Genomic DNA, 20188 nt, shown 5'->3' with positions numbered 1-20188 from the left:
GGGACCCGAACTGGGCTGTGCCACTAAAAATCATACCCTATTCTGTGGTGCTGTTTCCACCACCCCTGCACAATTCCTGTCCTTGCTCACATAGTAAATGCCACTTTGTTTTTTTTTTTGTTTGTTTATTTGTTTGTTGTTTTTTGAGGCCAGCTCAAGCATGTCGCTTCTTACAATTGTGCTGACCTGCCTAAGGAGGGGAAATCTCAGCCCCGCCCTGTCCACAAATGGAATGAAGAAGTTACCTCGATTCTTACTCGATTTCATTCTATCAGTCATTCAACAAAAAATTATGGCTTTCTTGCACATTTACGGAATATTAAGTATTTACTGAATATTGAATTTTTTACTATTTGCAATGTGACAGGCTCTGATCGCATCAAGCCAAAGTTTCTGACACTGACCTGTGAGGCTCTGTGAGGACTCACCTTTGGACCTTGGCGCTAAAGCTGTACCTAGCACCTGGTAAGTAGTTAATATTGGTCAAATACAATAATGAATAGCCGAATATAAAATAACTTCCCGGTTGGCAGGTTTATAGTAAAATGCTTCAAGTAAGTGTAAGCTTTTAAAAAATGGTTTTCTCTTATAGTAGTGTAGTCATTAGCCACATAAGTATTTTAATGTTGCAGCTAAGTTCCGGGTTGAATCACAATCCCAGTATAGGTAGACTTCTCCTGGGCCTGGGTCCCAGCCACCAGCCACCACCCTGCCTTTCACAGAGCATGCTAAGTAGATGTCTGGGGATTCATTTTTGATTGATATAAATGTCATCAGTCCATCCTGAGCAGCTCACAAACACTGGCGAGACTTTCGTCTGCTGATCTGGTGAGTGCCCACAGACTCCCTGTTAGATATTCTTCCTATAATTCTACACCTACCCCACACCAGTCTTTTTTTCTAACCCAATTTCCTTGACCTGTGTTTTCTTTCTAAGCAGACTTCAGAGACAAAAGCAGAGCACTAAATCATTTTCTTAGAAAAACACCATCAGGCTATTTTGGTCATTTGGGCTGTATTCACACACCGTACCTGAAAAGTTATTTTGAGATAGTGTAGCTCACTATCAAAATTACGTTTTCCTCATTATCATTATTACTTCAAAATGATCATTAATTTGCTCTTTGGCTTTCGAAGTGGGAAACATCAAAGAAACCAAAGTTCTCCCTAATTTAACTTTTCTTGAATAGTAACTGATTTACAAACAAATTACTTGTGCCTTGTAAGAAAGAGCCAAACGTGTCTGCTCAATTGATACATTTTCAAGGGCTACAGTGTGGAAATGAAGCTCTAAGAAACTCTTGTGTGATCCAAAAACAACTTCACCCTATATTACACGTGCATCAGATATGGGGACCAAACCCTCTGAGTTGCAAGCAATGTGCCATGCAGAATGCTTGCCTGGCAATGCCTTCAACAGCTTATTTAAATTGCACACTTTCCAGCCACCACTTACAGGTGATTTTGAAAGTTCATTACATAAACTAAACAGCTTCATCTCCATACTTTGTTTCTTAAATCATACATACATCATCTCTAAAAGGTGCTATTTAATTTCCCTCTCAAGAGCTCATCAACTGTGTTAATAAATCCCCTTACAGAGTAAAAAATGTATCCAAAACAGGCAGGAAGCTTAAACAAATATTCCAACTTGAGGGCGAATAATGTTAGAGAGGTGGAGAGGAATTTCCAGGATGAAGTTTTGCTTTGAATAGGGATCACATGAGCAGCATTTTGAAGTCACAACTTTACGGTGTAAGATGATCAAAGCCAAGTATTAATACTTTTTTATCAGCTCACCTTCTAAACAATATTTCAGTAGATTTCCTTTCACACAGTGATATTTGTAATAAATGTTCTGCCTTTGTTTTAAAGTCAGTCTGTAGAAAGATGACATCAGCTTAGCAAACAATAAAGTGCCTGTAATATTGTCTCCAGAGGGCTGTTACATTTACTTTGTAGCAGTAAAATTCAATTTTCAAAAAACACTACATGAATGATGTTAGGTTATTAACCCTATCACGGCCGTAAAGATATCATCATTGTGTGCAGGATGTAGGTCACTATCTAGAAGCCTAAGTTGCTTTTTTGTTAAATAATCCATTTAAGCTTCTTTTCTCTCCCCATAGCCTGGGCTGTGTCCCTTCCTTTGGGGGAAAAACTATCCCAGCATTTAGCCAGCAGGCTGGAACAAGACCCTTACACTCTGCCTTCTGAGGCTCTCTTCTTTTGTTGCCATATAGTTACACTGCTCCGTTTCGAAGTCAGTCGTTGCATTTATTTTCTACCGAAGCCTGCCGTTCTTGAATTAAAAAATGAGTATACCTTATCAGGCATTACAAATGGCAGAGTCATACCTCTCACCCACTTCAGTTCGAGGACAAAAAGGAGGTAAGGATGTGTCCTGTCCCATTTCAAAGCCTGAACCACTCTCGCATTTCAAGACCTTGAGCACAAGCACTGTATTTCGGACCGAACGCAGTTCAGTTGCTCTGCATGAGTAAAAACAGTATATACCTGATAAAAAGTGATTAAAATCTCTCCTGTTCAGAAAGAAGAAGTGTATTTATCAGCAGCCTATCAGCATGCAAAGAGTTAACCAGTTAAACTTCTACAAACCCCCACAGCAACTTTCCGAAAGCTGACAATAAGTAAAAGAAGTGCTGGTTATCCATTTTTTAAAGGGATGGGATTGGTTTTAGAAGAAAAGGAAAGAGGATCAAACACCTCAATGCAACAAAAGGTTGTGTCAGAAGGCCCTCAATCACAAACCTCCTTCAACAACAGATATCCCAACCTTCCAGAGCAGTTACCCGGGCAGCACAGCTAAAAAGTTCCCTGACATGAAAAGAACAAAAAGCAAAGGGACAGAGGTAGTTATTGTCATGCACACTCCTCTCCCTCTCTCTCTCTCTTTCTCTCTCTCTCTTTCTTTCTGGCTCGGGCTTCTCCCTCCCCCACGAAACTTTTGCATAAGCTGTTAGAGAAAAGTGATGGTGTGGCTTGCTGAAAAGAAACCCCCTACTTGTGAGCTACCTCCTAGGTGGTGAGGTAGACCTTGGTGGATTTTTTGTAAGAAACACCTGATGAATGGAGAGATCATCAATGTGAATACTTCAAAAGAGTCATCTGAAATTAGAATCATAGCCCTGTAAATATGGCCAATGTTCCCTTGTAAACACTGTTGTTGTTTCTTTTAATTGATAATGTTTTCTTCTCAGACAAAGTCTGTCTTCAGTGCGCAGTGGATGTAAGTTATTTGCATTTTCTGTGTCGAGTCTTAGAGGTATCTTAACAGCATGTATGAATTTTCCACTAAAATGTAAATTATTAACAAGTCAGAGTTTTCATTTGTTTTATCTCCTGATGTGAGATCTAAATAAGTATGTAGAACACTTAAAATTCTTACCATTTCTCTGCTTTCTGAGAAATAAATCTCATGCATACCGCACAATATATTTTTTTACGCATAACATGTTTCCATGTAATGGGAAGAAGAAATTAATTTGAGGGGGAATGCTGTATGTTTCCTGGAGACTTAGCTGTCTGAGCCAAGAGTATTAACCCAAAGGAGGGCCTGGCCATGTTTTCTTTATCATAATCACCATTATTATAATCTTTACCATCATCTTCTTCATAATCATCCTCACAAAGCATCATTTAAGGTTTCATCATCACTTGGTTGGTACCAGCCACATTCAATTAACTTTGTCCTTGGTTTGTAGGACATAATCTACTGATGGAACCAGATTAAAGGAACTCAGTTGTGCTGTCATCAAAATTTACAAGTGAGGATAAAGGAGCACAGGGTGTGAGAGTGACTGAAGGTGTGTGATTGGGTAGTTGTCCTCTGAGAACAGCAACAAACATTTAAATGGAGCTTACTATGTGCCAGCAGTGTTCAACATCATTTGCCTTTTTTTTTTCCACAATAACCCATTTTATAGATGAGGAAACTGATGCTTACGGGTGTTCGGTCACTTGTCCAATGTCATAGGTAGCAAGTGGTAGAGCTGAGGTTCTGAACGTGGTCTCATTCTCACTGACCACACTTTGCCGCATCAGAATGGAGGGAAGGCAAGGAAGGACAGTTGAAAGATCCCAAGTTTCTGGATCTGCCACACAGAGGCACCGATCAGGGGTGGGGGCAGTATAGCAGAGTCTCTGAAGCAATGAGAGAAATGACTGGATAAAGAATAGAAGGGCTTACTTTGGACAAGAAAGAAAAAAGACAGTTGCCATGAGGTGAGGGTTGGATGACGAGGTGAGACCTAGAAAGGGAGCCACAGAATGAGTCCAGAGGGCAGTCGGTGGTCCCAGTGGAGCCCAAAGAAAATGATGGACTGGTTAAAGGTACAGACAGAGGAGAGCAAGCTCGTCAGTGGTAAATTAAGCTGAGGCTTGATATGTTCCTACGGACGCAGAGACAGAAGAAGGCCGCAAATTCCCAGTGGGCCAAGGCCAAAGCCAAAGCCTAGACCAAGACCACAACTATGAGAATGAAGAGGAAGGGGGTGGATTCAGGAAACGTTGGCCAAAAAAAAAAAAAAAAAGAGAGAAAAAGTGGCAATGGTTGCTAACAGACTGGATGTGGGGAGTGAGAAAGGCGGCGGGTGAGACAGAAATAACCCTGGGGTTCCCGGATGGGAGGTGACGATAGGCTGGTAGTTCCCACTGCATTGGGAAACTGGGCAGATAGGGAGCATGAGTTGCTTTTTCCCTTGTTATTTAATTTGCCAAGGCCAACGTCTGTAAGTTTTGAGGTCTCTTGTGGGAAGAGTGCTATGTGGTCCTAAAGCTGGTTTCACTGGTGAATACCTTGACCTTTGTAATAGAGGTCAGTGGTCTACAAACTGGACTATCGAGAGAGAGAGGCTGTCAGGTGTGCAGGAATCAGACGGGGGAGGCATGGGTGCTGGACTGCTAAAGAACAGAATGTGCACATGAGGAATGTCAAGAAAATGATCTAGCAGCAGAGGTGCAGGGCTGTAACAGAGGTGTAGATGAATTGAGCATTATTTATTCTAGTGTGGAACAGAGAGAAATGGCCTAAGAAAATCCTTCAGCCTAAGTAATGGCCAATACCTCATACCTTGGCTTTATCTGCTGTAGGTAGAATAGCCTCGTTTAAACTCAGGCAAAGAAAACTGCATTAAAAAACAAATTAGGATACATGCATACAAAATGGTACAGCATCATTCTTTTACTTCCTGGAGTCAAGTATTTTGCTAATGAATCATTCAATTTTCCCAAGTACTGTTTCTAGTAGAGCAGAGTGTATCCATAAAATATTCTTTTTTTTTTTTTTTTTTTTTTTTAAATTCTCCCCAATGCCTCCTCCTGGGTTCACCTGTATTTACAAACATCTAGCCTTGTGAATAGTCTTGCCTGGCCAGTTGTGAAAAGTGAACCTCCTTAATGCAGAACAGTGGAAAAGGAGGGTATTATTTCAGCTGGGAGAGAAGCAGAGCCCTGGGATGAGACTGATTGATTCAGACCAGATGGGCGGCCACACATAGGTGTGACAAAAATAGAAACAAATTGCAGACATTCCAGGCACTGTCCTCCCGTGGCCAGGAGGTGGGTCGCCCATGCTGCTCCCTTATCTACCTCCTAATGTGCTCCCCAATCAAAGAATGTTAAGGATGCTAACTAACTCTTCTCCTTCCTGTTAGCAGCCTGGCGGGTCACACGGCATCAGGGTTTAAGTTCCATTTAAAAAGTAAAATGACCATTGTCCAGCTTTCCCTCCACGTAAAGCCAAAGCAAAACATTTCATCTAGTGCCTGCATATGTTCTTTTAAGTTCCTCTTCCACACAAAAACTACCATGCCAGAAACTTTCTCTGACTGTTACCTCCCAGATACAGTGTATTTTAAAGTGACACCAGTGTTATCATCATGGACTAGAATTTACTTCATAGGGCCCCAAAGAGTACCGCATGGTAACTGAGGGTACTAACCCCATTGCAGGCATTTGGACCCAAAGTTTCCTAAGTCTGAGGACTCTCTGCTAGAAAAAGGTAGGACCTCACCTTAGATAACCATTAGCTTCCCATTTCTTTCCAGTCACCATTTGATGTTTAAGACTTCTCATGGACTATTTTGGCTCTCATTTCAATAAATTAGTGAATCTTGAATTTATAAACTGAAGTAAGGGCTTATTAGCTTGACAATATTGGGAAAAAGAAACACAACATTCTCATTTATTACAAGAATTACTTTCTTACTTGAAAGGAAACTCAACAAGCATGGGAAATTTTCTATCATTCAAAACCGAAGTGTAGAAATTATGCACAAATTTGAATATTTATCAAAATTAAAGGAAACTCCCAAAGCTTCCTGTACAATAATATAAAACCCAGAGAAATGGTAAGCATTCAATAGCAGCCCAGTGGCATTTAAACAAGTCTGGGAGAGGCTTTATCATAAGGAGAGGAAGGTTTTCTCACCCTCTACCTCAAATGTCCTGCCGTGCTTTGTCCCAGTGTGAAGTTGGAGTTTATGTGTTCTCACAGAGGACTGAAACTGTTACCTACTTGCTATAAACCTTCTCCGTTTTCATTGCTGTGGGTTCATCTGTAGGTTCTCATTGACATCCCCTGTTGTCTCCCACACTCACTGTGAAGTTTACATGTAGCTACCACCTGACAGGCAAGGCAGACCACGGTGCTCCCTTTTACCTGTATCTGCAACTAAAAAAGTAATTCCTCAGACAGAACTTTGAGCCCATTACACCTGGAGGGAATTATTAGGTTAGTTTAACGGCGACATGTATGGGTCACTTTTCTTTCCACAAATTGCTGCGCCACGCTATCATGACATCCATCTGAAATTAAGATTCTGTGGAAGACTTTGGTCATAAAGTAGTTATTCGTTTTTTGTGTGTCATGGCAATTCCTAGAAGTAATGTACTGGTGATAGACAGCTCTTGAATTTAGTCTACCAGTAGGCTGCCTCCTTAAAAAAAAAAAAAAAAAAAAAAATTCCTGTGCAGGTGGAGATTAGCATATGAAAAATGTTTTTAATTTTGTCCACTCTCCGACTTACCTATCTGTCAAACCCATACATGTGACAGCAGTTGGGTTCAACTTATCTCTGCTTTCCCACCTCAAGAGCAGGTTTTATACAGTTCAGGGGCTGTTCGTTATTTGTAAGATGAGTTCATTTAGCTCTCTTTCTCAAAACAAACCCAATAAAATACAAAGAGACCAAAGTGCCAGTTCGGTTTCTGGATATCAGAAATAAAAACGGTCATCTCCATGAATCTGTGAAAATGACTTTCTTTGACAGAAGGAAACAAAGCAGCCTGCACAAACCGTCTCATGACAGCTACCACATGAGATCCCTCTGGTTTTTACCCTGTGAAACTTCGTTTATGTAGCGCTCTTCTATAGGGATCTTCCCTATAGGCTCTTTTTTTTCGGTTGCTTATCTTTTCTCTCTCAGCACCTAACCTGCCTAATTTTGCAGTTCTCATTTATGCCCTTTGAGTTGTGCCAACCTTGGCTCAAGGTTTCACAGAATTAAGTGAAATGAGATGCCCCAGTGTTGGCGTGGCCTTGGATCCCTTGTGGCTTCATCCTTCACTGACCGATAGGACTCCCACAGGGCGGTACCTATCGTGAAGTGGGCCTCAAGGGGTTAACATGGGCCGAGTCTCAAAATAGACCTGCAACTCAGTACACCTACTCAGTTATACAGAATGAGCAGTAAATATGTGCATGCAAATTCTGTTTATGTTAAAGAACACTGAAGTTACAGTGGAAAAGTAGAACCCTCTTTCTCACTATTCGACCTCAAAGAAGATCAAGGACACCAGGCACCTTGCACTCTTCAAAGGGGCCGAGCTGAAGGTAGCACCTGAAACAACTTTTCCCTATCACCTACAGCCCGGAGATTGGAACAGGAAGAAAGCTCTCATAGGAAAATAAATTAGCTCCGTCTTCTCTCAATTAAGCTAACTTCTCTACATTTTACTAGTTTCCTTGTTTTACCAAGTTCCTGGGCATTCAGCCGTCACAGCTCAGACAATGCCTTCGAAATGACTTCATGTATTGGAAATAAAAATTCTTCCCTGCGTTAATCAGATGTCTTAATGAATGGGCAGATATCGGCGGGCTGAGCGTTTCACATGCTGTCTCCTCATTTCACACCGCTTTCCCAAAATCAAAATTCTCCTGTTTCGGACAGTCAGAGGTGAGTGGACCACAGCCAGACGCAACTTTCAAACTTAATCTGCTCTGTGCATTTAAAAGCGTTCACGAGCGCAATGGAACACAATTTATATATTATCTACTATCTCGGGTAAATATTGGTCTTAATAATAAACTGTCTGGGAGATGTATGAAACCTGTTCGCTCTCCTATTGATGTTTTACTGGCCATAAGGGCTAAGGCCCTACTCTATTTTAAATTTAACTCCATGAAAATGGGTAGTACCCAAGAAAATGCTAACACAATTCCAGATAAAATATACTGTTGTGAGGCTGAAAAGTGCATGCAAAGCAAGCTGCATTATTAGAATGTTTAAATATTAATTATACCGCTGTGTAGTAAAGATGATCAAGTATGAGTGTCAACTAATTTTCTAAAAGCTGCAACATTTACTTTCATCTAAACTTCCTTTGTTAAACTAAAACTAAAAGCCCAGCAAGTTTAGTCTACTTGAGTGTGTTTATTTTTATTGGTTTCTGCATAATTTTTTTCTACCATAAACCAACTTTAACCCCTTTTCTGTAATCTCTGCCAGTATAACTCCAATAGCACATCATAAAATTCCTATAATTCTTCAAAGCCACGGAGTTGGAAAGGAAAGTCTTGGGCATTTTGTAACAAACGCCAGCTACAGGCCTCAGCCAATTATGTTTAACTCTTACGAACCTTCTTTGTGTGTGTGTCTGTGTGTGTGTGTGTGTGTGTGTGTGGATAAACTTAGAGACTCAGGCTTCGTGGTCACTTTCATTTCCATGGGAAGCATTCTCCATTCACCTTTGAATGTGAAGCCAGTTCCTGTTTGTGAGGAATACGGTGGTGGAGGTAGGACCTGGCTCTAGGAGCTGAGTCTAGGCTGACAGATGGGGAGACAGATGTACTGAGCCACATAAAATCAGAGAGACTTCTTACCTTATGCAGAAGCCTTTGCTGGTGGAGGCGAGGTGGGCTGAAAAGTGGCCATTTAAATGAACTCTGGGGACAGAGGAGTTAAGCGGAACCAGTGCTACTTTCCCTCTCATTCCTTTTCCTATTCTATTGCTCTCTTAGATTCTCAAACAGCTACTAGACCCGGGCAGGAGAATCACTTTGAGATTCTTAAGAAGAGACAAAAGGAAGAGCATGTGTGTGGAGAGAGACGCTCGGGTTGCATCCCGTCACCCATGGATGCCCAGCCAGGGTTTCCCACCTGAGACAGATTGCGACGCGTGTTCGGCTCACTCATGCACGAGAAGCAATACACAAGTTCAGTGTAAAGCCACTTTAAAAGCTCATCGGGTACACACTTTGCTTGTACAAAATACCTTATTCATGACGGAGCAGTGAGGGCCTAGGTAATTACTTGAATCAAGGTGGCCTCAGAAGTGTTTAAATCTACAAGGACACTTAGGGCATGAATAATGCAAAATCATTTGCATCTAAATTTTTTAAGTGTTCTTTATTCAAAAACTAAAATGCAGTTCCGATTAAAGTTTGATGAGTGAAAGCTGAGCACTTCATACCCACTGTGAACTGTCTCCTATATGTGGAAATTATTTCAGACAGTGGTGAAGGGACAAAAGAGTTTGGTTTCTTTTTTTTTTTTTCCTTTTAATTTAAGTTGTGATTAAGTCGTGCTGCTTTTGAGCCTAACTTTCTTTAGGTTTTGTGGTGGCCATCGAGGTAATTCCTGAACTCGCTTAGCAGATACAAGTCCAAATTTCAATCCAGCCCCTTAGGAAACACAATGAAAACACTTAGTTTCGCAGACCCAGTAATTTGCCAAACAAAATAACATTTGCATTCAAAGCTAATGCAGTGCAACTTTGCTTCTTTTTCTCTCACCTAAAATATTTTATTCCAATAATTCGTCTTTTAGAATCACCAGACACAAAACACCTCTGTTCTTGTAGAAGCTCAGAATTCCCCATTTTCTCCTTATTTGATTTATACTGCTGTGTGAATACATATTATTTAATATGTTACCAGGAAATTTGCAGTGAAAAGCTAAGTAGTGTCAATATGTTAATCCATACTTTTTTAGGGAAACAAAATTGAAAAGCTAAAAAATCAATCAATAACCCAAAAGCAAGTTTGTTACGACAACATATAAAAATGTTCCCCACCTTAAAATGACTTTTCTTCATGGAGTTTTCTAAAGTTGAACATTTTGAAGACTATTTCAAAGGTGTGCTGTAAGTAAGATTAAATTACAATATTGCTCATTTACAGATATTTTTGTCAGAGGTCTAGAAAAGGGAAGTCAACTATTTAAAAATAAGTTTTATTTTGCTAAATTTCTACAATCTATGGTCACTCGGGCCATATAACCTGTCTTGGAATTTCACAACATTTGCATTTCATTTAATTCTGTGAACATTTGAGAAACCACAGTTTGAGAAACTGCCCATTGTTTCCTAGATTCTTTTGCCATGTGGGGAGAGCTCTCCTGGCCCTTCTTTTCCACCTGAGATAAAAGTGAAGTTCAAAAAAAAAAAAAAAAAAGTGAAGTTCAATTAGGAAACAGGCCTCTCTTGTCTAGTTCACAGGAACCCCTCATGGCTCTGTGGACAAGGACAGTTGGAATGTGGTTAGAAAAGGAGGTAGAAGCCCCATCAGGATAACAGCAGAACTGACCTTCCAAGCAAATTTTCAAGGTAGGCCCACTCTGCAACCCACAGCACCTCAACTTTAAAGGCCCTTGCAAAAGGGAAATTATTTTCCTGCCCTAGCCCTTATAAAGTATAGACTACCAATTTATTGCATGCTCCAAAGCAGGCTTTCACTTTATTGGAATTTTAGATGAGTGTGTTTGCCACACTCTTGGTGAGTGGGTATGCTTTTTTTTTTTTTGAACAATGAAAACATTTTTAAACTCATTGAACAAAGATTTCCCCAGCAACAGACCCCCTGCTCAGCAGGTCACCTATCTTTGCGACAGTTTTTCTTTTCCCACGCTAACCCCAGGGCTCATTTGCATAAGGTCTCTGTTGTGACAATTAGTTTCAGGTGAGCTGATTTCTATGCAGCTAGCCCAAGACGATGCACAAGCCCTGGGCCTCCCTGATCCTGGTCCTAATTGCGACTGACTGGCACCAGACACAATCATCCTCTTGATTCAGCAAATTGTCCTGCTAGTAGCTTGTTGTGACCCCGCAAAGCACAAATCATATCATGTCAGTCCAGCCTAGTAAACAACGAATAAAATACATTCTGAATGAGCATAATAATGTCTTTTTCCATATTTTAGGCAGAGTTGACTAAATGTATGCAAATGAAAGCAAAAGTCTCTTAATTTTTTTATTTCATTATTATTATTATTGGGTTGAGAGTGGTATTGTGGCTCCCCAGAAAAACTTTTTCAGAAAATGGGACTGCCCCCATATTTAAATTCCGTGGCTCTGTAACCCAGTCACCTGGGAGAAAGTCCCCAGGTAAAATAACCGGCTGCTTTCAAATTTCTCTTAGCTTTGTTGTTGTGGAAATAAGTAATATGCTCTTTCATCATCTCTGAAGCTACAGGGTACATCAATATGCACATTAGCTGGGTTCCCAGTAGTCGCTACTAAACAGAAAATCATTCGGAGCCAATGAGATTTCACATCTCTGCATAGCAACCCAAGTTAAGGAAGGACCTTCCTTAATTCTAGGAAGCAGGGGGGTGGGTGGGGAGAGATGAGTGACTTTGCATTAAGAGGATGTTTAAGGATAATGACTGTTCTTAAAACATGGCCTCCCCACCCCCACTGTCTGCAGTCCTGAACTTAACTGTATTACGATCCGTGTCTTATAAATTCTTTCTATCCTGAGAGTCAAGAATCGTTTGCCATCCTGTGTCGCATTCAGCTACCTGTCTGTCATCTCTATTTTCTCCATATGCTAAAGGTTAAAAAAAATAAATAAATAAACAAGTCCAGTAAGTGTTCCAAAAGCCACTTAGCTATGTTTCCCACTCTTAGAGATAGGTATTGTCATTATTAAGGCATTTTTTTCCTTTTCTTCAGGGGTCGTACATAAGCATGTTTTCATGACATGGAAGAGGTTTCCATTCATATCCTGGCTAGACCTAAAAAAGTTTTTCAGACAGCTACTTTTAGGAATTTTGTATCTTATTTCAAACTGGTTCTGACAAATACAGAAGTAATTGTTAGTACGGCAACCAGTGATTTTGCTTTTCTTTTCAGGCACATCTATCTTTGAGGTGAAGATCTTAGAAAGGGGCCAGGGATTATGGAGGGGAAAGAAGAAAGATAAGAAAGGAAGAGGGAAGAAGTAAAGCAAGAAGGAAAAAAGATTAAACAGAGTACTGAAGAGAATTGCTCTAAGTTCTTATGAAAGTACTAATTTCCTCCCGTTTCTTATATCTGTTATGATTTTTTGACTCCATTTTCACAGTGATATGAAATTGTATGGCCAAAGGCTTTACATCATTTAATTACAGAGGAAGACTAGAAATAGGTGGGGGAGAGGAGGCATCTAAATAAATTCTAGAACCCCATGGAGTATGCTTTTAGACCATTCAGAGCGAGAATGTATTTGAGTCTAGATAAAATGAGTGTATATATCAAGGTAAAGAATTGTTGAGTGTGGAGTGCCTGGGTGGCTCAGTCAGTGAAGCGTCCAACTCTTGATTTTGGCTCAGGTCAAGATCTCAGTGTTGTGGGATCGAGCCCCACAGGGTGTGCAGCCTGCTTGACATTCTCTCTCGCCCCCCAACCCGCCCTACCATCTCTCCCTTTCTAAAAAAAAAAGAAAGAAAAAAGAATTGTTGAAGGAGCTACACAATTTTGTTATAAAATATAATCTATAAAAAGTAGATGAAAAATCTCTAAGTCAAACTAAAAAAACTTCAGTAAAAGCAATATAAATCAATACCTAGAGTATGTTTTGCCATAAATGGACATAACTCCCACTTTATATGAATTATGAATTTATTGGGGGAAAAAAAAATCAGTTTCAAGACTGATGATGACCTCTAGCACCAATGCCACACTTGCTCTGGTGCCGTGTCCTTCAGATTGATAGATTAACATCAGGGTTACCTTACCTGTGGAAAATTTGAAAAAGTAAAAAGTGGCTCTTTTTTGTAAATTCCTCTCCCATGTGAATTGATCATCCTGGTAGAATATGAATATGGGAAATAAAGTAGGGTCCTCAGTTATGGAAAAGAAAAACTAATACCACAGGGTTCAATGGAAGAACACAACGCCTCCTTCTGCCCCATAACCGCCTCGCCGCCTTCTCTGTTTCCTACTTTCCCCTTGCCACTTTTATCTCGGTTACCCTGCGGGCTTGGTCCCCTCCCCAAAGGGCTTAAATTAATTTCCTTCCTTCCTTCCTGCCTGCCTCCCTTCCTCTCTTTCCATCCCTTCCTTTTGTCCTTCCTTCCAACCTACGTTCCTTCCTTCCCTCTTTCCTTCCCTCTTTCTGGTTCCTTCATGATGTCTCCCTTTTCTACATTATTGCAATTTGCTGTGGTCCCAGTCACGTCTTTCCAGAGTCATTTCATTTTCTACCTCCAACTACCGTGCCCTCTTTCCTTTTAATCATTTCTCTACCCACCTCTTGAAATCCAAAGACTTCTCTTACTAATTTCTATTCTTTCCTTCTAACCGTGTGAATTTCCTTTCTTGTAATTCAGACTTGTTGATTCTGTCTTCACAGAGTTTCGTGATTAAAATTTATTTTCCTTTCAGCTTCTGAATTCCTAAAAACATCCCTTTCTGTTTCCTTATTTAACCACCTACCCCTCTCCTCAAGTCTGCTCAGATTTCTGGCCTAGAGGTTTTTCTTCCACACTTCCTAATTGTTGCTTCCTCTCTAGAATTTCCCATTTCTCCCCTATCTCTGTCCTGAGGGGTTTCACTTCTTAAATTACTACACAGTGTTCTTATCCTGTCTTTCTTCTTATATTTCTTCTCTTCTTTCCATAATCTCCGTTTTCTATCCTCTACTTCATTATTTTACAGTTAACCCCCCTGATTTCCATAACCTTTTACCTACCTTCCTCCCTCCCTTCTTTACTCTGTATGATTATTTCACTCTAAAACTTTGATCTTAAATTATTCCCTACCCTGCTTATGAATTGTGCTTTTTTACGTACTAGTTTCCTTTAATGAAAATCCACGATTCACTTAAGAATAGCTACCAAAAAGATTTTTCATCCAACTTAGGAAACATTGAGACAATTCTGCTCATTCATGAGGGGAAAGAAATCATTGTTTAGGTAAGATTATCTACCTACCTATGCATCCAGTCACCCATCCATCCATCCATCCGTCCATCCAACCATCCATCTTAGAAATACAGCTATAACACGGAAAGCACTGAATGTTGAGCTGGAATCTATAGGCTTGAATACTGGGTCTTTCACATATTAAAACAGTAGGCCAATTTTCCAAAAGTCATCTGATTTCTCCGAATCTGGACTCTGTTTGTGTTAAATATCCTCTCTTTCTCCTGCTAGAATTTTTGTGAAGATCAAATGAGATATTTCTGCCAAAGCACCTTGGACAATATGAAACACTCTATAACCATTAGTTACAAATGTTATCTTTTGTGTTCAAACTGGATATATCTGGGAAAATTGTTTATAAAAATATGACTTTCTAAATCAAGGATATTTCTTTACTTTTGAATAGGACCAAATGGTTCCTAAGCCTACATAACTTCCTTGCAATTATGTGAACAGAAAAAGTTCATGAGCCCAATATTCAGAAAGAAGATCAGAGATGTTGGTTTAGTGGGAAATGTGGGAAAATACTATGTTAACTGAAGGAGCCTATATTATTTGCTTTAGCGTTAAAGAATGAATTTGGGATAATTTACAAAGTAGTTAGAGAGTTTGCTGGGTAGACAATGGTTAGAGGGCAAACCTTTCCTGTGTCTAGCTTTAAGGCCACATTTTCTGAGCTCTACCTGCCTCCATCATCAGATTTCAAAGTAAGAGTTTATTCCAAATAGGGCTGACTTATTTAAATCTTCCAACTTTTATCTGATGCTGATTATACAGACAATTCTACCATGGATGTAGAAGCCACTAAGGATTCAGTGTACACTGTACAGTGAGGCATGTCAGATTTAGAAGCAGAGAGCTAGAGGCTCTATAATAAGGAAGGAGTCCTGGAGAGGACTAGGGGTCACACACATCGATGTCTACACAGACCATGCAGAGGAAGGAGGTTGGCTGATCCTTCTGTCAGGGATCCAGAGAAATTTCCTCTTTTTGTGGAGCCATGTAGGCCAGGGAAGTCAGATCTTCTGAGTTCTCTAGAAGAACTGAAAATTAGAACTTTTGAGTGACTTTCCCAATTTTTAAATATTGGCAACCAATTCAAGTGTGTTTAAAATATTTCCTGAGCCCAAACAAACACATCTGTCAGCCACCAGTTCACAACCTCTGCCCAACCTCTACACCTTACAGCTAGGGACAGGAAGCCCAGCGAGGCACTGGTGCTGGTGCTGACCACGCCACCACTGGATGGCAGGACTGGGAGGACCAGAAGTCTGAGTTTCCCGGACCAAGTCCAGGACTCCTCTTCTTATACTACATTGTGATTCCAGAACTCCACAGATCAGTCGGCCTCCTAGAATAGAACCTAGTAGAAGACATGTAGTGTAATCAGGAACGGCTTCGGAGAGGAAGCCATTCTCCTCACCCCAAACTCTTCCTCACCACCACGGCTCCTGCTGCAAAGCTAAACGTGGAGAAGGTGGATGCAGATAATGGGTCCAGGTGCACAGGCCTTTTCACTCCTTCTCAGCTGCCTTCCCTCCTGTCCTCTCCTCTCTCGACTCTCTGCCATGGACTCTTCTCCCCACACTCTCTATGCGCCAACGCAGGCTTGGCTTACTTTGGAAGGGGGCAGGAATGGGAACTCACTTAATGCCAGACTCATGTCACTACCAGGTGAAATATTTTCTGGGTGCTCTGCCCCCTGTCTGTATTAGAATTACGAGAACACCTCACCTAAAACGTTACCACCCAATCCTTCCAAAAAACACAGAAGCACTAAAACTAGCGTCTTGAGTTCAGAACATGTGGCTCCGTAGTCCAGTAACTCGGCACTTAGGCACACTGGATTTTCTGATTCCAGTGTACTCACCGCTTGGCATATACACCGATTACAACCTGACACTTCGGGGTAGAGAGTCATTTGGCCTAAAAATAAGACATCATGTCGGGCTGGATCTTGAGAGAAAACTATCAACAACATTCAAAACAGTATCCTGTCCCTAATTTTTGATCAGAAGACTAGCATTCAAATCCTGGTTCTGCAGTTTTGTTTCAATGTCTCCCCAACAAGGGAAGCCTCCGGATGAGAAGAGTTGAAATCTCCAGTTCCTCCCAAGGTCTAAAAATATACGAATGCTCTCTAGGGAAAATATTTTGGAAAATTAAATATACATGTCAGGTTATGCAACGTTTTTAAAACACAAAGGATGTACAGATAAGCACTAATTAGTGTTATCATTTAAGTCCAAATATTTGAAAACTGGGCTGAGACATTTTCAGAACCAAAAATCTACTAGAATCCTTTAAAAAAAATAAATTTGTGAATATGTATGTATTGTGAATATGCGTGAATACGTATCCTCTCTTACCTATGCTAGTGTTTGGATGAATAGGAAAAAACCATATACTTGAATAGGAAAAAACCCAAATATCCTTATGATATAAACTATTTCAAGAGACCATAACATCAGTTATCTAACACTGCCTTCTCTCCCCTGTTCTCTTTTATTTAGCTTAGGGAAATAAAAAAGGAATCAATAACCTAAACCCTCAGGAAAAAAATGTTTTGAGTTAGTGCGATTTACCAAAGTCTCCGAGTTTTTCAGGCTTTGTCTTATACCCACACTGACATCTCTACCTTATGACGTTAAGTGGCACTGCAGATGAGCCTAGAAATCTGGCTGTGAAGTTTAAGATACATCATCAGAGTTTACAAAACTTTCACAATGAGCTCAGTTGGCTCAAAAGGACTCGTGGGGGAGAAAAAAATAAGACACAAACAATAAATAAAACACATTTCCTGAAAAGATTCCTTTGTTATATTTATATCTCTCCTCTGACAAACCTTGCACATGTTCACAAAAACGTAGATTTTTTTTTTAACCTTTGCTTTTGGTCTACATGAAAAATAGGTATTTCTATAAGCATGGAGGAAAAAAATGTGAAATAAGATCCAAAAATTTTTTATTTTTATTTTTATTTTTTATTTATTCTTAAAGATTTTATTTATTTATTTGACAGAGATCACAAGTAGGCAGAGAGGCAGGTAGAGAGAGAGGATGAAGCAGGCTCCCTACTAAGCAGAGAGCCCGATGTGGGGCTTGATCCCAAGACCCTGGGATCATGACCTGAGCTGAAAGCAGAGGCTTTAACCCACTGAACCACCCAGGTGCCCCCAAAAAGATTTTTTTGAAAGAAAGAATATAATGTATTTTCCCAATTGCTTTTTTATAAAATAAGAGAACGGCCAGTCAAGTGGAACTTAGCAATTAATTTTAACCACTCCTTATTTCCATGTGTATTCTTTTTAAAAACTAAAACTACCTTGATCATGGTTTTGATTACGAATCCTGAAAACAATTATGGAAATGATCTTTAATATAATAATATATTTTACTGAATGTCTCAGCTTTTTCATTCCAACAACTGAAACAGAGACAATTCTTTGCATGTTGAAATGTGTAATTATCATGTATCCAAAAGGGAGGGTGTAATTTCCACATCTGATTACAAGGGAAGAGTGTAAGCGAAGCTGCCTGGGTAAGCTTACACTTGTTTACAAAGAGCACTACCTTTGATATTAAAAACTCAAAACATACAAAACACTAAGAAAAATCAAGATTAACATGAACAAAACTAAACAAAAAGCTAAGTATTTTTCTTGGCCCCACCACAAAAATAAAGTCAGTTCTTCTGAACTTGTATTGGTTGACTTATTTCTGATGATTTTAAGACTCAAACATTATTTTGCAGCCTTGCTGGGGACTGTGCTATTAGAGGTTAGGAAGCTCAAGCAGTAGATTTAATTCACAAGGAAACTTCAAATTCTTGCTATGCTTATAAACCTACATGGTCAATTTAACCTAAAGAATGATTTTCATCTCAACAGAACACACGTTTCTAAATACAGTAATTGCTTGCAAGATATGTAGTTTTTATTTCTTTATCTTTTTTTTTTTTTTCCCTGAACTTCTGATTTACCTTTGATAAGATCAACTTCTGCTCATGTGAACTTGTGTTTTGGACATGTAGGCAGAGATAATATCAAGGAAAGCCAAAGCTGTGATGGTAGCTATCATTTAGCAAGAAGATTAAAGATAGATACAAGATCACACAACAGGTAGGAAAAAAAGAAACCGCCTTGAGAGCCAACACATATTAGGAACATTTTTGTATGATATATAATTATGATCACTCAGTGATCGTGGTAGATTGTGAAAAGCTTAAGAAGGCTGAAATTAATATTAATATATTATATATATTAATATATTCCTATTGCATCCCTTAGAACAAGCAAAAGAGGAAAACAAAGAGAAGGAAAAAGGAGAAACATAAAGAAATTGCTTTAAGGATGGAAGATACAAACCTACATGCTAAATGGAACCCACTAAAATGTACTGTCTGTGTAGCCTTTTAATTACATAGAAAGCAATGAGTTTGTTAGAAGGCTCTTAAGGTATCTAGGTTTTCAAAAGCAGCACTAATGGTAAGGCTGATTTCTGGCTTACTTCAGAGATTGGGTGGGGTCTTTTTGTTTGTTTGTTTGTTTGTTTTTGGTAACTTGCCAAATCAAACTCAACAAGCAAGAACTTTGAAAAAGGATACAAGCTACCAAGTGATTAAGATTTAAGAGTAATGACAATAAGACAAAAAGTTATTCTGTGAAGAGGAACTAGACTCTCCCTTCTAAACTGACATTGCCGAAAGCATTTTGGGGGATAACCAGGACTTAACTTTTTATGAGATCTTAGCTATTTTTTCTTTACGTACAGTTTCACCGTGAGTCGTACATTCTGCTTCTTATCGCATCAAAAAGCATAACACCTGACATGACTCTCCTTGCTCTTCCAGTTCCTTGGGTATGCCTGTGCCCTTCCCTGAAGGTCTGGGTGGGAGAGGACGTGGGCGTGTCTGGAGGCAGAGGAGTTCCGAAGGAGATCTGCAGTTCCCAAGTGGTTGAGAGGCTTACCCACCCACCACAAAACAGCCGCGTGCACGGCACACCAATCAATGCTTCATGCACAGCGCATTCTTCACTGTGTTGTTAGAGTACATTTGCTTATATTTTGCACAATTTTAATTTAACCATATTGATCAAACTGAACACTCAATAAGACCCTAGGCACCTTAGGCTTATTAAAATTAGTCAACACAAAGCAAGCAAGCAAGGAAGTAATGGAGACTGTTTGGAGATTTAAATACAGTGGAACCCACTTAAATAAATACCTGTTAATGAAATAAATCTATTAAATGAATACATTTTCTCTGACCCAAATCAAAACACATAGAATAATACTCAAGGGGACCTTTAAGTGAATACTGCTTAAATGAATAAGCATCTTAAATGGACATGCTTCTCTTAAAAGCCAGTAGTATTTGCATGTTCTCTAAGGTTAATTAAAACAAGAAAAATCCATGTTGGCTTTTTTTTGGACATATTGTCACTCTTTGAAATTAAGAAGAAAAAATTGCTTAAATAACACTATTTAAATAATAAAATTTTTCTTAAAGCTAATTGCCCATATGTGTGTGTATATGTATCTGTATGTCTGTTGTGGGCCCTGAGCTCACAGGGGACAAAATGGAGGTATCCATTTGTCTGGCAACTTACTTACGGCAAGAAAATACAAAAATATTTTAAATTTTGAACTTCCTTTCACAATCTTATGTCACAGAGTTATGGACTGGCTACTTTTAACATATAATTAATTTTCCTCTTTGGAAAGTTCTATTATTTCGCCAACATGGTTGAAAGGCGTGAT

At 39.5% G+C, this 20188-nt stretch overlaps 1 protein-coding gene and 1 long non-coding RNA gene across 10 annotated transcripts in view; both read right to left on the bottom strand.

Moving 5' to 3' along the window:
• Nucleotides 1-20188, bottom strand: part of ZEB2 (zinc finger E-box binding homeobox 2) — a 131845-nt gene that overhangs the window by 80568 nt on the left and 31089 nt on the right. The window lies entirely within an intron of this gene.
• On the bottom strand, nt 9632-17403 carry LOC116597898. Its single transcript, XR_004288842.1, has 3 exons — nt 13588-17403; nt 10318-13525; nt 9632-9925 (listed from the first exon to the last, which is right to left on the bottom strand). It is a non-coding gene; the product is annotated as an uncharacterized LOC116597898 (long non-coding RNA).

Source organism: Mustela erminea, chromosome 8 (assembly GCF_009829155.1).
Source record: "Mustela erminea isolate mMusErm1 chromosome 8, mMusErm1.Pri, whole genome shotgun sequence".
Taxonomy (NCBI): Eukaryota; Metazoa; Chordata; class Mammalia; order Carnivora; family Mustelidae; genus Mustela; species Mustela erminea.
Note: the sequence above shows the minus strand (reverse complement) of the source record. Positions and strands in the feature narration are given on the sequence as shown.